The sequence below is a fragment of the Muntiacus reevesi genome, chromosome 11, assembly GCF_963930625.1.
Source record: "Muntiacus reevesi chromosome 11, mMunRee1.1, whole genome shotgun sequence".
NCBI lineage: Eukaryota > Metazoa > Chordata > Mammalia > Artiodactyla > Cervidae > Muntiacus > Muntiacus reevesi.
This window is the reverse complement of record NC_089259.1, coordinates 35562185-35574540: the sequence shown is the minus strand read 5'-3', so window position 1 is coordinate 35574540 and position 12356 is coordinate 35562185. Positions and strand designations below refer to the sequence as shown.

The 12356-nt window shown below is 33.7% G+C and overlaps 1 non-coding gene across 1 annotated transcript; it reads left to right on the top strand.

The window, feature by feature from the left end:
* The first annotated feature begins 11549 nt into the window (after window positions 1-11549).
* Window positions 11550-11656, top strand: LOC136144580 (U6 spliceosomal RNA). The gene has a single exon (XR_010658597.1). It is a non-coding gene; the product is annotated as a U6 spliceosomal RNA (small nuclear RNA).
* Window positions 11657-12356: the final 700 nt, after the last annotated feature.

Sequence of the window (12356 nt, the reverse complement as noted above, 5' to 3'; positions counted from 1 at the left end):
TGTCTGTAGTATATATACAATGTGTTTTCCTTCAAAAAAAAAAAAGAAAGAAAAAGAAATCTCCTAAGTTTTTACTAAGCTTTACTAAATTGATAAATTATCAGAGAATAGATATGATTGGGTACACTACTTTCACATGATTTCTCACTGTGATAGGTATTGATAAGCCATTTTTAAATGAATAGTCACAGAGGATTAATTTCTTAGAAATAAGAGGACTTTAGATACTGATATATTTGATCAAGAGGAAGTTGAATGATAGAGAAGCTTAACGATTTAACCTAATTATACAGCACAGCCAGCATTTCAATGTAGATTTCTTGACTAGTCAGATAATGTTCTTTTTTTTCTTTTCTTTTTTTCTTTTTTGTATGGCAGGACACAAGTAAAAACATGAGAAGCCCAGCCTGATACTGTCAACTAATTTCTCAAATAGCAATTCTTCCTCTGACCTAGAATAAACTAACAGGGACAACACATGAATCCATTAAAAAAGCTTCTCTGTATAAAAATATGTTGGGAAAGTCAGCTGAGAATACAAGATCAGTAGTGGAAGTACAGTTAAAGTAACATAATCACAAGAGTTGGCTGTGTGTGAATGTCCAGAATACAACTTTTTCCAAGGAAGAAAAGCAAAAACTCAAATTAGTGATTAAATTTGAGAGTGGAAATATCTTCTCTTGAGGAAAAGGATTTATCTTTTATGAAAATAACCATCTGCTAGAATTTTTGCTAAAAAAGCAATATTCTGAATATTTATTTAATTTTTGAGGTACACTAATGCTGAAAAGGAGAATCTTAATGGGTAATTAGTAATGTTGGTCAAGAGCTGACTAATTCAATTACTGAACACTCCAGAATAAAGTATCTTGATCTAGAAAGCTGAGGGTCAGTTATTAGAATATTTTAATCTGTTTTGTGGCAGAAAGCGAGGAGGAACTAAAGAGCCCCTTGATGAAACTGAAAGAGGAGAAAAAAAAGAGGAGAATAAAAGAATGTTGGCTTAAAACTCAACATTCAAAAAACTAGGATCATGGCGTCAGGTTCCATCACTTCATGGCAAATAGACGGGGAAAAAATAGAAACAGTGACAGACTTTATTTTCTTGGGCTCCAAAATCACTGCAGATGATGACTTCAGCCATGAAGTTAAAAGACTTGCTCCTTGGAAGAAAGGATATGACAAACCTAGACAACTTATTAAAAAGAAGGCATTACTTTGCCAACAAATATCCATACAGTCAAAGCTATGGCTTTTCCAGTAGTCATGTATGGATGTGAGAGTTGGACCCTAAAGAATGCAGAGTGCCAAGCTGATTCTTTTGAACTGTGGTGTTGGATAAGACTATTGAGAGTCCCCCCCTTGCACTGTGAGATCAAGCCAGTCAATCCTAAAGGAAATCAACTCTGAATATTCATTTGAAGGGCTGTTGCTGAAGCTGAAGCTCCAATTCTTTGGCCATCTCATGTGAAGAGCCAACTCACTGGAAAAGACCCTGATGCTGGGAAAGATTGAAGGCAGGAGGAGAAAGGGATGACAGAGGATGAGATGGTTGGATGACATCATCGACTCAATAGACATGAGTTTTAGCAAGCTCAAGAAGATGCTGAAACACAGGGAGGCCTGGTGTGCTGCAGTCCATGGGGTCACAAAGAGTTGAACACGACTGAGCGACTGAACAACAAATCTATTTTATATTCTTTTATCATAGGTTTACTTAACTTTCATATTTTCAAGCATAGAACCATCTTTTAAATTGTATAAGTGTATGATTGTAATATAAATTAATTTTCTGAGAAAGTATTTAAAAAAATAAAAAAAATAAATAAATAAAGCAAATTCCTAATCTAGAAATGAAAGGACACTGTGTGAGATATTTGAGGTGAGTGCAATATTATAACTATCAATCATTACATTTCTATATTGTTAATATTTAAATATAAATTTCAATATATATTTTACAATATTCAAATATATTAAAATATATGTGAAACAGATTGTTGACCTTCATAAGTCATGCTCATTGTCATAGTGTAATAATGTATGTGTGCTTGATTGTTTTATTTTAGACTTTAGCTTCTCAACCGAACTGAATTTTGGAAGCAATTTTAACATAAAAATTGTAAGAAAACATTATGAAAAATTAAGGTTAAAATCAGAGAATTGATTAGTAATCTCTTGGATAGATATAGCATGCCTGCCCCAGCTGGGACAGAGCAGGTATTTTAGTTATACACTGTTCCAATATTGCTTTTGGTGTACCCTGTCCAAGTATAAGACTTAAAAGTTCTACCATCAGTACATGATTGTAAAAAAAAAAAAAAAAAAAAAATCACGATCTCATTTCTAGCCTGTAACATAGAAAAAAAAAAAAAAAACATAAATCTTGTGCTTGAGATTGACTGCGACAGAAGCACAACTAATACAGGACTCTGACAGACTCAAGCATCATAGTGTAGATAGAACTTTATAGAGTTAGATGATTGCAACCAGGAGAGACAGCTCTTAGAAAAGAGCACGGGGAGGGGGGAAATTGGAGGTTATCTGTGAGGTCGTGTTTGTAGATTTATATAATGGTCAACTTTATTACATCAAATGGTCCTCTTTCATGTCTAAAAGTCATTATGGTCAGCTTAAACCTCTCCTTTTACATTGCCAAGTGAGTACAGGGGACCTGACCTCACAAACAAAACTGAAAATTTGAGGAATTCAATTGATATGTAAACATATTAGAAATGAAACAATCTGTGGAGCCTTGACTAGTATTAACTCACCAAATGAAACAAAAATTTATAATCAAGGTGCCAAATACACTCAAAGAGATATGAGCAGATATTGGAAACATAGAATAGGAACAAGAAGTGTAAGGAAAATCAAGTTGAAATACTGAGTACAAAAAATGCAATAAATGTAATAAAAACTGGCACATTGAAGATTTAAGGAGCATATTAGACACAAAGAGGTAAACAGTATTTAGAAACATCAGAATCCATCTAAGAAGAATTTTAGAAAAAGAAAAAAAAATTGAAAATATTTAAAGTCACAATGCCAGAATTTAACAGAATTAGGGGAAATGTAAGATTTTAGATTGAAAATTCTTGTCAAGTATGAGGCAAATTAGATAAGAAAAAGATACACTTTTTGTAAATAAGGAAGAATTTAAGAACATGAAATGCAAATAGTTTAAAAGTCTTACAGAGAGATAGTTTCCCTACAACTATACAAGAAAGGAGCTCATATCAAGACAATGACATTGAACAAAAGTAAATACATACACTAATAGCTTCTAATTGTTGACAAAAAAATCTTATTGTAATCTATGTCCATTTAATCTATTACACAAATGTGATGGGAAAAATGAGGAAGGAAACCTTTTTAAGTAACAGTGGCAATAGCAAAGCACTGATTTCATTTTTTTTTCCTCTTAGTAGAAGTACCCTAGCAACAATATAAGTGAATCACAGAAACTCTATGAGGTGTCTGAATTTAAGGTATAAAATAAAAATAAAATAAAATCATACATTTATAAATAAGGCCAAATAGCATATTCATAAGAATCCATAATTCAATTTTGAACAATACCAGTATAATCAATTATGGGTAGGAGCTGAGAAATACTGGAAGAGAGAATACTTGTTTCATTTTTGGAGATGATGCAAATGTTGATAAACTTAACAAAATAAATCATACATTACTAGCTGTATTAAATACACATGAGTGTTAAATTATTATGGATAAAGCAGAAATGTAAATATGCAGTGTATAATCACAAACCAGTTGAAAGATTATAATAACTTAAATGGATATTGGAGAAAGAGAAATAAATAAGAAGTATATGAGAAATAGAACCTGGAATAAAGTAAAATAAATATATAAGAAAAATTGCCTAGACATAAATAATAAAGCAGTGGATCTTAAGTTGGTTTGAGATACCCATGTGCACATAACTCATATTCATACCTAAACACAAACACACAGGGAGTTTTAGCAATATATTATCTATTAAAGTTTTTTAATGCATAAGAATTTTGGATGTAACAGGGAGGGAAATTGCACCAAGGGACTAGGACTTAAAGCAAAGAAATTAAACTCTATGTTTTATAAACACAATATTTTACTGCGTATCCTAAGGGATAATAATGGATTCATAGACTGATAAAAGAAATAGTTATATTAAGACAGTTACATAAACACACTATAACATATTTATGGTTATTCTTATGCATAACAAGTAATGCAAATCTTATCCACTATTGATGCAGCATAGAATAATTTGTATGGGTATAACTGGTTTGGAAATAAGGTCCTACATACATGATTTTGTTCCCCATCAAATAATGTAGTATCTGAGAAACTATTGTTGGAAGAAACAGAAATATCCAGAATCAGAGGAACTTTTGAGTAGCAATTCCTGTAATCCTGAATTCAGTTAGTTGATAAGAGAATACTGAAGTAAGTCAGAGATCATAGGATGAAACTTCAAAAGTAGAGAAAGAAATATTTATTATTAGCTCAGTAAATTAATTCACCAAATGTTTACTGAGTTCTTGTTATTTTTGTAAAGGAACCTGTGAAGTGTTAATGCAGGTAATATTATGCTTCATGCTATGGGGAAAATAGTAAATTGAGAGAGTGAAGGAAAGGCATCACAGTACAGTGAAAATTTTACTTGACTTAGATTTCAATTAGAGCAGAGGGAAAATAGGGCATTTTGAGAAATGAAAGCATATAAGAATGCAGAGCAAACATATAGAGATAAAAATTAGCTTTGTGTTAACCTCCTTTATTCACCTCTGAATAAATACATTAGTAGATAATTTAAATGCATATTCTTGAATATGAAAAATAAACACAGGCATATATCTAATATCTATCAGTTCAGTTCAGGTCAGTTTCTCAGTCCTGTCTGGCTCTTTGTGACCCCATGGACTGCAGTATGTGAGGCTTCCCTGTCCATCACCAACTCCAGAAAATTCCTCAAACTGGTATCCATTGAGCCAGTGAAGATTATGGCCTCTGGTCCCATGATTTCATGGCAAATAGATGGGGAAACAATGGAAGTAGTGACAGACTTTACTTGGAGGGGAATCAGTCCTGAGTGTTCATTGAAAGGACTGATGCTGAACCTCCAATACTTTGGCCACCTGATGTGAAGAACTGACTCATTGGAAAAGACCCTGATGCTGGGAAAGATTGAAGGCAGGAGGAGAAGGGGATTACAGAGGATGAGAGGGTTGGATAGCATCACCGACTCTATGGACATGAGTTTGAGCAAGCTCCGGGAGTTGGTGATGGACAGGGAAGCCTGGTGAGTTGCAGTCCATGGGGTCACAAAGAGTCAGAAATGACTGAGTGATTGAACTGAACTGAATAATCCTAAATTGGCCTTTAACTGTTCATGTGAAAGAAGATTCACACATCTATCACCTTAAATCAAAATTTAGAAATGATTAAACTTATTGAGGAAGGTATGTCAAAAGCTAAGCTGAAAGCTAGGTCTCTCATGCCAAATAGTCAAGTTGCAAAGGGAAAGTTTTTGAAGGAAATTAAAAATGCTACTTCAAAGAACATGCAAGTGAAAAGAAAGTAAAAGAGTCTTTTTGCTGATTTGGAGAAATTAAGAGTGGTCCAGATAGAAGATCAAACCTGCTGCAACATTCCTTTAAGCCAAAACCTAATCTAGACCAAGGCCTTAATTCTCTTCAATTTTATGAAGGGTGAGAGAAGTGAAGAGGCTGCAGAAGAAAAGTTTCAAGCTAGCAGAAATTGGTCCATGAAGCTTAGGGAAAGAACTTATCTTCATACTAACATAAAAGCACAAGGGGAAGCAGCAAGTACTGACCTAGAAGGTGCATCAAGTTATCCAGAACATCTAGCTAAGGTAATTAATAAAGGTGGCTTCACTATACAACAGATTTCAAGCCAGGCAAAACAGCATTTGGAAGAAGATGTCATCTGGGATGTTTATGGCTACAGAAGAGAAGTCAATGCCTGGCTTCAAAGTTTCAAAGGACAGACTGACTCTCTTCTTAGGGACTAATGCAGTTGATGACTTGAAGTTGAAGCCAGAGATCATTTACCAGTTTTAAAATCCTAGGGCACCTGAGAACTTTGCTAAATATGCTCTGCTTGTGTTCTATAGGTGAAACAACAAAGCCTGGATGATAACATTTTTGTTTACAACATGATATACTTAATATTTTAAGCCAATTGCTGAGATTTACTGCTCAGAAGAAAAGACTGTTCAAATATTGTTATACTAGTCATTAAGAATGCATGTGGTTACCTAATGGGCGTATAAATGAGATGAATGCTGTTTTCGTACTTACTAACACAACATCCATTCTGCAACCCAGGGATCAAGGAGTGATTTCATATTTTAATCTTACTATTAAAAAATATATTTCATAAGGCTATTGCAACTGCAAATAGGGATTCTTCTGATGGATCAGGGCAAAGTAAAGTGAAAACCTTCCGGAAAGAATTTGTCATTCTAGATGCCATCATGGACGTTTGCAGTTTGTGAAAAGAGATCAAAATACCAACATTAGAAAAGTTTGAAAAAGTTGATTCCAACTCTCATGGACAATGTTAAGGGATTCAAGGCCTCAGTGGGGGAAGTTGATTATAGGTGTGGTAGAAATGGGCTTCCCAGGTGGTGCTAGTAGTAAAGAACCTGCCTACCAATGCAGAAGATGCAAGAGATGTGGGTTTAATCCCTGGGTTGGGAAGATACCCTGGAGGGCAGCATGGCAACACATTTCAGTATTCTTGCCTGGAGAATCCCATGGACAGAGGAGTCTGGTAGGCTACAGTCCATAAGATTGCAGAGTCAGCTATGACTGAAGGGACTTTGCACACAGACATGTGGTGGAAATACCAAGAGAACAAGAGGTAGCAATGGAGCCTGAATATAGCTAAATTGCTACAATCTCATGATAAAACTTTCAAAGATGAGGAGTTTATTCTTATGGATAAGCAAAAAAAGTAGTTTCTTGAAATGGAATCTACTCCTGGCAAAGATGTTTTGAAGATCATTGGGATAAAATAATTTTGAATAGTATGTAAACTTTGTTAATAAAGCATAAGAAATTAAGAAATTGACACAATTTTGAGAGAAATTCTACCTTGGGTAAAGGTATTAAACAACATTGTATGCTACAGAGAAATCATTCTTCAAAGGCAGTGTGAATAGACAAAGTTCACTATTGTCTTATTTTAAGAAATTGCCACAGCAATTTCAGGAACCACCATTCTGATGAGTCAGCAGCTTTCAATAACAGGGTAAGACCCTTCACCAAAAAAAAGAAGATTGTGACTTGCTGAATGCTTGGATGATGTCTAGTACTTTTTAGCAATAAAGTATTTCAAGTTGAGGTATGTAAATTTTTTAAACATAATGCTATTGAAGCCTTAATATACTACAGTATAGTGGATACATAACTTTTATATACACCAAGAAACCAAAATATTCCTGTGATTCACTTTATTGTAATGTTTCTTTTATTATGATGTTCTGGAACCAAGCTTGGAGTATCTCTAAAATATGCCTGTGGGATTTCAAGGTGGCACTAATGGTAAAGAACCCACCTTCAATTCAGGAGACATAAGAGAGTCAGGTTCCATGCCTGGGTCACATCTCTAGAGAATCCCATGCACAGAGTCATAGGGTCACAAAGGGTCGACATGACTGAAGGGACTTCATGCACACATACATGCACATATATTACTCAACCATATACATACATATAACATGCCACTGAATTAAAAATCTAGTACAGTTTCATGTTACATTGCTAAAATGTAGGCTTTCAATATTTCTATTTACCACTTTAATAAAACATTTGATCACAGTTATTCCCAGATGTGTTCCTTCAAACAATATGATTCATGTCAATAGAATTATTGCCTTATTCATTTATTACTTTGCTCTATGTTTATCATATTCACACTTAAAAGTACTTTTCAAGGATTTTATATTTTACTATGGTATTGATCCCAAATAGAAGAAATGATTGGAACCCCGAACAGGGCAACAGGAAACATTACAAGGCAGAATACTCTTGTTTGTATTGCATGACTCTCATTCCTAGCAAATAATCAAACTTCTACTTGGCCACATAGTAAAAGCATAAATAAATTCACATATTAGAAGAATGGGGCTTATAGGCATACTGTATTACTGAGTGAGATCCATCCTCTACTTTTTGAAACAAATTTAGTCAAAGAATAAGCAATTCATTATAAATTTAAATGAACATTATTTTTAAATTATTTTGTTTTTTATTAGTGCAGTTTTTGTTTCCTTGTTTAATATTGCTAACATAGCTAAATATTTCCTTGAAATCACTTAATTAAAGTTAATTATATGGTGGTTTATTCTCTAAGTAAATATAGTCATAAATCACATTTTTCAGTAAGGGCATCCAAAAAAATAGACAACAGAAAAAATAATCTTATAAAAGCATCAAAAAATAAAAGCAATGCTTTTAAAATGTGAGTTACTTTCGTGATGCTTTTGAGTGTGAATAAAGGGCTTGAATGATGTTTCTATACATATACATATACATATATATATATGTATATATGTTTTTTTATTTATATATTTATATATGTGCTGTGCTTAGTTAGTCATATCTGTCTCTTTACAACCCCATGAGCTGTAGCCCACCGGAGTCCTCTGTCCATGGGGATTCTCCAGGCAAGAACACAGAAGTTGGTTGTCGTTCCTTCCTCAGGGGATCTTCCCAACCCAGGGATCGAACCCAGGTCTCCAGCACTGCAGGCATATTCTTAACCATCTGAGCCACAGACAGTTAAGACTGTATTATATATATATATATATATATGTTTGTGTGTGTGTGTGTGTGTGTGTGTGTGTGTGTGTGTGTGTGTAATATATGGCTATATATATACACACACGTTGGAGAAGGAAATGGCAACCCACTCCAGTATTCTTGCCTGGAGAATCCCAGGGACAGAAGCCTGGTGGGCTGCCGTCTATGGGGTCGCACAGAGTCGGACACGACTGAAGTGACTTAGCAGCAGTATGTATAAAACAGCCTTGTTTTAGAAATTTTCCACAGTACAGAAACCCGATAGTGATGTTGAAATAACATAATGCTGTAGGTGTTTGCCTCACTGTAGCTTAGATCACAGAATATTTCTCCAAAATATAAAAGTGAAGTTTATAGACCATGATTAATTTTTGCTGATTATTTACAGAGACCATATAAACTTAAGAATTTATATGTGGCTATTAATGGTTATTTACCCATGTTTAAAAGAGAAAATTCAGTTTTCTGATATTGATAAAGAGACAATACTACTTCCATGTCCCGGCTATTGTAAACAGTGCTACAATGAACATCAGGGTGCATGCAGCCTTTTGAATTCTGGTTTTCTCCAGCTATATGCCTACGAGTGGAATTTCTGTCTCATTCAGTAGCTCTATTTTTAATTTTTTAAGAAACCACCATACTGTTCTGCATAGGGGCTGAACTTATTTGCAAAGCAGAAATAGAGTCACCGATATAAAGAACAAATTTATGGTAACCAAAGGGAGAAATAGGGGAGTGGAGTGAATTGAGAGATTGTGATTGACATATTTACACTATTATGTATAAAGTAGATAACTAATGGGGATCTACTGGGTAACATAAGGAACCCTACGCAATGCTTTCTGGTGACTTAAATAGAAAGGAAATCTTATAAAGAGTGGATATGTGTATACATAAAACTGATTAACCTTGCTGCACAGCAGAAACTAACAACATTGTAAAGCAATTATACTCAATAAAAATTAACTGAAAATAATAATCAAAAAGAAAGTGAGTATAATATTAATATTAAGCCCTTCTGATTGACCCCACTATTTCTGTTTAGTACTTATTTGCAATCATAATCCTTAAATTTTATCTATTTTAGGTTACTTTAATTTATTGGAGAACAATTATGGTATGTTATTGAGGTCATGGTTTAAATGCCTAAATGAAACCTATGTGTAGTATGCAGTATTTCAATAACATATAACATATAAATGGCTTCTTATAAACTTGACAGATTAGAAATGATTAATTAAAATGATAACATGATTCAAGCATTTAAAGAAGATTTTTCTGCTGTGTTTGTGTCATTATAGATGAATATCTACAATATTATTTTCTGTGTTTTAATTGTTTATAATTAAATTTTTTGAAGATTTCTCAATACATGAAACAAAGATGCTCTCTGCAATTTGACCACTTTTCATAAGGAAGGTAGTCTCACAGGCCTTTAATTTCTGTCTAACTTTACATTTTGTAGTATTTCTGCTATTTTTTTTCACTTGTTTCATTTGTGACCATTTGTGATTTCACTTAAGAGTTTTAAGAGTTCACTTAAGAGTTTCACATTTTGTGGAAGATAGTCCAAGTGCACAATTTGTTTTCTATTAAATTACCTTTATGGTATCTTAATAGAAACACTAATAAACTATTATATAAACACATGTAATTTAGCATGTATACACTCCTGTGTCCCATCTGGTCTAAAAGGCTGTGCTTTTTCATTTTTTAAGTTGGAGTATGGTTGTTTTATAATGCTGTGTTACTTTCTACTGTACAATGAAGTGAATCAACTATATGTGTAAGTATATCCCCTCCCTCTTGTTTCACCCTTCCTCCAACCTCATCTCACCCATCTAGGTCACCACAGCGCAGAGAACTGAACTGATTTTCTGTCCTAAATACACACACAGACACAAAAATTCTGCTTACCTTTTATTAGTTCGAATCTGAAATGTTACATATATTTTCCTTTGAGCTAATTTTTCAATTATTTTCTTAAATACATTTTTCTTTGAGAAGTGAAAAAAAGGATGTAATGTTCTATGCAGAAATAATATCCAGAGTGTCTTCTATGGAGAGAAGGTGATTGAGAGACAAGCTTTCTAGGACTTCTGTTGATGGGTTCTAATGAGGTCTCAACACACTTCCTTCATTAGGTACCAAACAAAGTATGTTGATAGTTTATTATATAGTCTCACTTTTTACTGAAAAGAGCTCTTTTTCCTTGCAAATAAGCAAAGACATTAAGAAATGTAATTTTAAAAAAAAGTGTAATCCACTAACCTGTGCTATTTTTAAGTACAGTGGTGTTTTGACAGTTTATCCATTTTAATTGGATTGCAGTGCATTAGTGTTGCACAGCTTTTCCTTTGTTTTTCGATTTGTTTATTTGCTTTTTAATTGGAAAACCACAATCTACTACTTCATGTAATTTACCTTAAAAAAAAAAAATCAACAACTTGTGTTCCTCAAGAAAACTAGGACCTAGAGGAATTTACAGGTAGTAAATTCTACTAATTGGGAGAGGGGTTATATATGAGGTCCCACTGCTTGGAAGCTAAAAGAACAAGGTCTAGATCCAGGTTACTAGGGTGTGAATTCCGATCTATTCTCACTAAGGTTGTTAGGCCAAACAATCTAATTAACCACTCTTTTGCTTAGTTTTCTTATCTATAAAAATGAACTTAAGTTACATGGATTATTTAACAGAAGAATGCCTGGGTGCTTGCTTTGGCAGCACATATACTAAAATTGGAACAATACAGAGAAGATTAGCTTGGCCCCTGCACAAAGATGACACACAAATTCGTGAAGCATTCCATATTTTTAGACCTAATTGATATCTATAGGACATTTCACCCCAAAACAGTCAATTTCACCTCTTTCTCAAGTGCACATGGAACCTTTTCCAGAATAGATCACATCCTGGGTCATAAATCTAGCCTTGGTAAATTAAAAAAAAATAATAATAATGAAATCATTCCAGTCATCTTATCTGATCACAGTGCAGTAAGATTAGATCTCAATTACAGGGGAGGAAAAGCTATTAAAAATTCAAACATATGGAGGCTAAACAGCATGCTTCTGAATAACCAACAAATCATAGAAGAAATCAAAATATGCATAGAAATGAGTGAAAATGAAAACACAACAACCCAAAACCTATGGGACACTGTAAAAACAGTGCAATGGGGAAGGTTCATGGCATTACAGGCTTATCCCAAGAAACAAGAAAAAAGTCAAATAAATAACCTAACTCTACACCTAAAGCAACTAGAGAAGGAAGAAATGAAGAACCCCAGGGTTAGTAGAAGGAAAGCAATCTTAAAAATTAGGGCAGAAATAAAGGCAAATAAAGAAAAGAGACCATAGCAAAAATCAACAAATCTAAAAGCTGGTTTTTTGAAAAGACAAACAAAATTAGCAAACTGTTAGCAAGACTCAAAAAGAAAAAAGGGAGAAGAACCAAATCAACAACATTAGAAATGAAAATGGAGAGATCACAACAGATAACATTGAAATACAAAG